The sequence below is a fragment of the Choloepus didactylus genome, chromosome 8, assembly GCF_015220235.1.
Source record: "Choloepus didactylus isolate mChoDid1 chromosome 8, mChoDid1.pri, whole genome shotgun sequence".
NCBI classification, from domain to species: Eukaryota; Metazoa; Chordata; class Mammalia; order Pilosa; family Megalonychidae; genus Choloepus; species Choloepus didactylus.
In genome coordinates, this window is record NC_051314.1 from 106919440 (window position 1) to 106928052 (window position 8613).

General features: G+C 39.2%; 1 pseudogene; it reads left to right on the top strand.

Moving 5' to 3' along the window:
• Window positions 1-6500: 6500 nt before the first annotated feature.
• LOC119542231 lies at window positions 6501-8257 on the top strand (annotated as a pseudogene).
• The last annotated feature ends 356 nt before the right edge of the window (window positions 8258-8613 follow it).

The following is an 8613-nucleotide window of genomic DNA, read 5'->3' on the forward strand; positions in this document are numbered from 1 at the left end:
CTGGGTTTCAAACTGCTTATTGTTGCTCCACCTAGCTCCTTTTGCCTACTTCACCACTTGGCAGGCTTTCCCTCAGCTAGGAGACTTGACAATGGAAATGGTGACTTATCCTACCAGTCTGCTCTCAAACCAGGTTTCTAAAAAGCAGCCAGAAATGTGGAATTGGGTGAGGAAGCTAGGGAAAGCCTTGTGATATTGGTTTGGAATTAGAGGTATTAGTATGAACTCATGATTGTATAATCTGCCAGGCTCCCACCTTTCTGGGACCCTGCCTTGCAGATTCTAGCACTTTACCTGCCTCAAATTCTTATCTCTTCCTTTTCAGCTCAGGACTGCAGTGCTTTGCTTGGATTCCCACTCACTACAACACAGGAAATTTTCCTGGGTCAGAGAATGAGGGTTGTCATGAAGCTCACCTCTTGTGTTTTCCTGCCTTCAGGAATTGCAGTATCACATTGCCTATTCTGCCTTGTGTTCCGATTCTCCAGTGTCTGAAAAGGCTTGCCTTAGATACTTTATTCAGTTTTATGGTTAAGGACAAACGGCTAGTCTTGTACCAGATACTCCATTATAGACAAGAGTGGAAATCCTTTTCTATATTTTTTATAATAGTATTAATGTTAAATTTCCCAAAATTGATCCTTGTACAATGGTTATGTAAGGACTTTCTTTTCTAAGGATATACATGCTGAAGTATTTGGGGAAAGGGTCATGATGTCTACAGCTTACTCTCAAATGGTTCAATGAAAGTAATAATGATATGAATAGCCATATATATATGTGATTTGCAGAGGGAGCAATAGAGTGAGATTGATAAAGCAAATACAGAAAATGTTATCGGTGGTGAATCTAGATGAAGTCCATCCTGGAGTTCATTCTATAATTTTTGTAACTTTTCCCTTTGAGTGTGGAGTTAGTGATTCACTTTCAAAGGTTAGATTATGCAAAGGAAAAAGTAGTAAGTTTACTGTGGAGAAATCTGTGAGAACCACAATAAGCAAGTGATGAAGGTTGATATCACCTGTGGTAACTCATACGGATATCAAGTACCCACTGATATTATGCGATGAGGAGGGCACCTCTATGGTATTCTTCCTCAACATGATAGCCCCAGTTTAATCATAAGAAAACATCAGACAGATTCAAATTGAAAGACATTCTGCAAAAATACTTGAAAAGTGTTAAGGTCATGAGGAACTGTCACATATTGAAGAGACTAGGGAGACATGGTGACTAAATACAAATATAGTAGGTATTCTGCATTGGATTTTGGAACAGGGAAGAGGCATTGGTGGAAAAAACTGGTGTGGTGGTTTGGAGTTTTATGTACTCCAGTGTTCCGGTTTGCTAATGCTGCCATTAAGCAAAATACCAATAATGGATTGGCTTTTATAAAAGGGATTTATTAGGTTACAAAGTTATAGTTCTAAGACCATAGAAGTGTCCAGACTAAGGCAACAACAAGATGGTATCTTCACTGAAGAATGGCTGATGGCGTCCAGAACACCTCTGTTAGCTGGGAATGCATGAGGCTGGTGTCTGCTGGTCCCTTGCTCCCAGGTAGTGTTGCAAAATGGCTTTCCCCAAAATGTTCCTGGGCTTCTGTCTTCACTCTTCTTTCTCAGCTCCTATGCTTCCTTGCTGCTTTGTCCCATGGTATTTCTAAGCATCTGGGGGTCCTCTCTTGGCTTATTTGGGGCAAACTCTGGGCTTCATCTCTTAGCTTAGCATCTCCAAATGTCTTTCTTTCTGCATCTCCAAGTGTCTCCAAGTGTCAGCACCTGTGTTGGCTCCTGAGCTCTTTTTAATACTCCAGTGAACCAATTAAAACCCACCCTGAATGAGCAGAGTCAGTACCTCCATGGAAATAACCCAGAGGGCTCACATTTTCATGGAAACACTCCAGCAAAAGGTTCCAACCTAATCAAAAGATTAATAAGTCTGTCTTCACAAGATTGGATAAAAAAACATGGCTTTTCTGGGGGACACAATATATCCAAACTGGCACACCCAGAAAAACATGTTCTTAAACTTAATTCATTCCTGTGGCTGTGAACCCATTGTGAGTAGGACCTTTTGATGAGGTCACTTCAGTTGTTTCCCACTTCAGTCAGGATGGGACTTAATGCTATTATTGGAGTCCTTTATAAGCAGAATGAAATTCAGACAGAGAAAATCACAGGAAGCAAGAAGCTGAAGGTCAACTGAACCTGGAAGAGAAGGGAGAGGAGGCCACCATGTGGATTGCTATGTGATAGAATAACCAGGGATCAAGGAGTACCAATGGCCAGCCCTAGAGTGCCAGTCTTCAAGAAGAAAGCATTGCCTTGATGATGCCTTGATTTGGACTTCTCCTGACCTCAAAACTGTGAGCCAACAAATTCCCCTTGTTTAAGCCACCCCATTGCATGGTACTCACTTTAGCAACAAGGAAAATAAAACAACTGGTGATATTTGAAAAAAGGCTGCTGTTTAGGTAATAGAATTGTTACAGTTTAATTCTTATTTTCATAAGTGTACCATAGTGTGGTGGTTTGAAGCTGTATAAACTCCAGAAAAACATGTTCTTAAGTCTCATCCATTCCTGTGGCTATGTACCCCCTTGAAGTTAACGTCAGTTAAGGTGTGGCCTAACCCAATCAAGATGGGTCTTAATCCTATTACCAGAGTCCTTTATAAGCAGAAGGAAACACAGGCAGAGTGAGAGAAAGCCAGAGGAAGCAGCCAGAAGCTGACCACCAACAGAATCTGGAAGAGAAGGGAGAGAGCGGGAGATGCTATCATTTGCCTTGGCATATAACAAGCTTAGGACCAACAGCTAGCTCCAGAATGCCACAGCCTTCGTGCAGAAGGCATCACCTGGGTGATGCCTTGATTTGGCCTTTTTCCAAACTCAAAACCATGAGTGAATGAATTCCCATTATTTAACCTGACCCATTTCATGGTATTTGCTTGAGTAGCCCAGGAAACTAAAACATACGGCTATGATGTTAACATTAGAGAAAGTTGGATGAAAGGTATATGGGAACTCTATGTACTAACTTTGTAGCTTTCTGTAAATCTAAAATTATTTGTAAATAAAAAGTTAAAAATTTGAACAAAGCAAAACAAAACACCACCATCACCACCAGAGTCAAACTGTGGTGTGATGCTAGATTTCCTCACAAGACAGTGGCTTGATACCTTTCAGCTTGTTCTTAGTTTGATTTGAATTCGTGCCTCAGGAAAATATTAGACTACCATAGGCACTGGACCTTTGTGACAAAATGAAAGAGTAAGAATAATCTATGAATATCAAGGACTTAAATGAGAATTCTTAACCAAATGTGTTCTAAGCCCTATGGGGTTCCTAAATTGGCTTCTTGAAGTCCAGGAAACTCCTAAAATAACATGCTAACTTCTAGAAATATGTGAGTACATATGAGTTCATAGGAGAGATTTGTTGCTTACATAATGTTTTAGATTCCTAGACTGCTCAAAGCAAATACCATGAAATGGGTCAGCTTAAACAATGGGAATTTATTCACTCACTATTTTCAGGCAAGGAAAATGTCCAAATCAAGGCATCATCAAGACAATGCTTTCTTCCTGGAAATCGGCTGCCAGCAATCCTGGGCTCCTCTGTCATATGACAAGGCATATGTCAGCATCTGCTTGTTTCTCTCTTCTCTTCCAGGTTTTGTTGATTTCAGATTCTTGCTTCCATGGGTTTCTTTCTCTGTCTGAATTTTCATTCTCTTATGAAGGACTCCAATAATAGGATTAAGACCCATCTCAAAGAGGTGGGCCACATCTTAACCAAAGTAGCCTCACCAAAACGTCCTCCTTATAATGGGTCCACACCCATAGGAATGGATTAAATTTCAGAACAAATTTTTCTGGAGTATGTACAACTGCAAACCTCCATAAGAAAAACAATTTGTATTAGAGAATTTTCTGGTAGGTTTACAGAAAATTATTTGGAGAAATTTCAGAGATCCTGTATAATCCTTTTTACACAGAGACTATTATCCCTGTTACTAACACTTTGCAGTAGTGTGATACCATGTTACAGTTGATGAAACAATATTATTATACTTTTATCTATAGTCTGTAGTTTACATTAGGGCTTACTGTGTTTACAGTCTTTTGTGTTTCTTAAAAATTTTTAGAGCAATATATATATACACAACCTAAAATTTCCCCTTTTAATAACATTCAAATATATAATCCAGTAATGTTAGTTACATTCAAAATGTGCTATCATCACCACCATCCATTACCAAAACTTTTCCATCACCCAACACAGAAATTCCATACCAATTAGGCATTAACTCCCCAATCTCTGTCCCCATCCCTGCCTCTGATCACCTCTATTCTGGTTTCTGACTCTCTGAATTTTCTTAATCTAATTATTTCAGACGAGTGAGATCATACATTATTTGTCCTTTTGTGTTTGGCTTATTTCACTTGGTGTAGGTGTTCAAGGTTCATTCATGTTGTCACGTCACGTCACCCTTTCTATGGCCAAATAATATTCCATTGTATTCTGTTAATCCATTCATCTGTTGATGGATACGTGGGTTGCTTCTGTCTTTTGACTATTGTGAATAGTGCTGCTATGAACATCGGTGCGAAAAAATCTGTTCCAGTCCCTGCTTTCAATTTTGGGAGTATAACCTGGAAGTGGGATTGCTAGGTCATATGGTAATTCTATACTTAACTTTCTGAGGAAGCACCGAACTGTTTTCCATAGCAGCTACACTATTTTACCTTCCCACCAGCAATTAACAAGTGTTCTCATTTCTCCAAGTCCTCTCCAACACTTTCTTTTTTTCATTTTTAATAGTAGCCATTCTAATGTGTATGAAATGGTACCTCATTGTGGTTTTGATATGCATTTCCCTGATGACTAATGATGCTGAACATCTTTTCATGACCATTTTGGCCATTCATGTACCTTCATTGGAGAATTGCCTATTAAAGTCTGTTGCATCATTTTTTAATGGAAAAGTGGATTGTTTTTTGATCTTTTTCTTGTTGAGTTATATGTTTTTTAAAAATTATATTCTAGATCTTAAATCTTTATCTGATATATGGTTTCCAAATACTTTCTCCCATTCTATAGGTTGTCATTTTTACTTTCATGATGAAGTTCTCAGATGAACAAAAGATTTTAATTTTTATGAAATCCCGTTTATCTATTTTTTTGTTTTGTTGGTCATGCTTTGATGTAAAGTTTAAGAAGCCTGATGATGCTTTCCTATGTTTTCTTCTAGAAGTTTTGAAGTTTTAGTTCTTATATTCGGTCTTTGATCCTTTTCAGTTAATTTTTGTATGTTGTGAAGTAGGCATCCACCATAATTCTTTTTTTTTTTTTTTAATTTGACTTTCACCTTTATTTGCCACATACTTTGCATTTTCTTGTATTTTTTAAAAATTTTATTGTATTGTGATGGTTTACATACTATACAATTATCCAACGATCCAAAGTGCACAATCAGTTGCCCACAGTACCATCATACAGCTGTGCATCCATCACCACAATTAATTTTTTTTCCAATTTTTAGAACATTTTCATTACTCCAGAAAAGAAGTAAAGACAAAAAAGAAAACTCAATTCCTCCCCTACTCCTAACCACTCCACCTCCATTATTGACTCATAATATTGGTATAGTACATTTGTTACTGTTGATGAAAGAATGTTAAAATACTGTTAACTGTAGTACATAGTTTGTAATAGGTATATTTTTTTCCGTATATACCCCTCTATTATCAGCTTCTAGTTATAATGTCACATGTTTGTTCTATTTCATGAAAGAGATTTCTAATATTTGTACAGTTAATCACAGACATTGTCCACTACAAGATTCACTGTTTTATACATTCCCATCTTTTAACCTACAACCTTCATTCTGGTGACATATGTGACTCTAAGCTTCCCTTTTCCACCACATTCACACACCATTCAGCACTGTTAGTTATTCTCACAATAATGTGCTTCCATCACCTTTGTCCACTTCCAAACACTTAGGTTCAACCTAGTTGAACATTGTGCTCATAATAAGCAACTGCTCCCCATTCTTTAGCCTCATTTTATATCCTGTTAACTTATATTTCATGACTATGTATTTACATATTATAATTAGTTCATATCAGTGAAACCCTGCAATATTTGTACTTATGTGTCTGACTTATTTCACTTAATATAGTGCCCTCAAGGTTTCTTCATCAACCTGTTTTTTTTTTTAAGATGGTTTTGTTCATCCACTGTACTTGCCATCTTAAGTAAACAATCACTGGTTCCCTGTATAGGTTACATATTTATGTATTCACCACCATTGCCACTATCTATATAAGGACATCTCCATTTCTTCCAAAAAGAAGTAGGAAGAGTCAAAGAGGGTAGAGAGACAAAAGAAAGAGAAAAAGGAAGAAATTTTAAAAACATGACAGCTAAAAAACAATGAAAGGAAAGGTAGAATTAAACTAAAGTAGAATAGCTTTTTCACAACGGGTTTGCCGCCAAAACACAGGTGTCTTGAAAACCATAGCTGATTCTGAAGCCAAAATGGGAAAGGAAAAGACTTGTATCAACATTGTTGTTATTGAACACATAGATACAGGCAAATCCACCACTACTGGCCACCTGATCTACAAATGTTGTGGAATTGACAAAAGAACCATGGAAAAATTTGAGAAGGAGGCTGCTGAGATGGGAAAGGGGTCCTTCAAGTATGCCTGGGTCTTGGATAAACTGAAAGCTGAATGCGAGCGTGTTATTGCTATTGATATCTCCCTGTGGAAATTTGAGACCAGCAAGTACTATGTGACTATCATTGATGCCCCAGGACACAGAGACTTAATTAAAAATATGATTACAGGCACATCTCAGGCTGACTGTGCTGTCCTGATTGTTGCTGCTGGTGTTGGTGAATTTGAAGCTGGTATCTCCAAGAATGGGCAGACCCGTGAGCATGCCCTTGTGGCTTACACACTCGGTGTGAAACGACTAATTGTTGGTGTTAACAAAATGGATTCCACTGAGCCACCCTACAGCCAGAAGAGATATGAGGAAATCATAAGGAAGTCAGCACCTACATTAAGAAAATTGGCTACAACCCTGACACAGTAGCATTTGTGCCAATTTCTGGTTGGAATGGTGACAACATGCTGGAGCCAAGTGCTAACATGCCTTGGTTCAAGGGATGGAAAGTCACCCTTAAGGATGGCAATGCTAGTGGAAACATGCTGCTTGAAGCTCTGGATTGCATCCCGCCACCCACTCATCCAACTGACAGACCCTTGCGTCTGCCTCTTCAGGATGTCTACAAAATTGGTGGTATTGGTACTGTCCTTGTGGGCCGAGTGGAGACTGGTGTTCTCAGACCAGGCATGGTGGCCACCTTTGCTCCAGTTAACATTACAACTGAAGTCAAATCTATTGAGATGCACCATGAAGGTCTGAGTGAAGCTCTTCCTGGGGACAATGTGGGCTTCAGTGTCAAGAATGTGTCTGTAAAAGATGTTCGTCGTGGCAATGTGGCTGGTGACAGCAAAAATGATCCACCAATGGAAGCAGCTGGCTTCACTGCTCAGGTGATTATCCTGAACCATCCAGGCCAAACCAGTGCTGGCTATGCCCCTGTGCTGGATTGTCACCCAGCTCACATTGCTTGCAAGTTTGCTGAGCTGAGGGAGAAGATTGATCATCGTTCTGGTAAGAAGCTGGAAGATGGTCCCAAATTTCTGAAATCTGATGATGCCGCTATCATTGATATGGTTCCTGGCAAGCCCATGTGTGTTGAGAGCTTCTCTGATTATCCTCCTCTGGGTCATTTTGCTTTTCGGGATATGAGAAAGACAGTTGTTGTGGGTGTCATCAAGGCAGTGGACAAGAAGGCTGCTAGAACTGGCAAGGTCACCAAGTCTGCCCAGAAAGCTCAGAAGGCTAAATGAATATTATCTATAACACCTGCCACCCCAGTCTTAATCAGTGGTGGAAGAATGGTCTCAGAACTCTTTGTCTCAATTGGCCATTTAAGTTTAATAGTAAAAGACTGGTTAATGATAACAATGCATCATAAAACTTTCAGAAGGAAAGGAATGTTTTGTGGGCCATTCTTTTTTGTGTGGCAGTTTTAAGTTATTAGTTTTTAAAATCAGTACTTTTTAAATGGAAACAATGACCAAAATCTGTCACAGATTTATTCTCCCATATGTCCCTGTTCTAGTTTGCTAATGCTGCCAGAATGTAAAACACCAGAAATGGATTGGCTTTTTTAAAAGGGGGTCTATTTGGTTACATAGTTACACAGTTACAGTCTTAAGGCCATAAAGTGTCCAAGGTAAGTCATCAGCAATTGGGTACCTTCACTGAAGGATGGCCAATCGTGTCCGGAAAACCTCTTTAGCTGGGAAGCCACATGGCTGGCATCTGTACCAAAGTTCTAGGTTCAAAATGGCTTTCTCCCAGGATGTTCCTCTCTAGGCTGCAGTTCCTAAAAATTGTCACCCTTAGTTGCTCTTGGGTTGTTTGTCCTCTCTTAGCTTCTCCGGAGCAAGAGTCTGCTTTCAACGGCCATCTTCAAACTGTCTCTCATCTGCAGCTACTCTCTCAGCTTCTGTGCATTC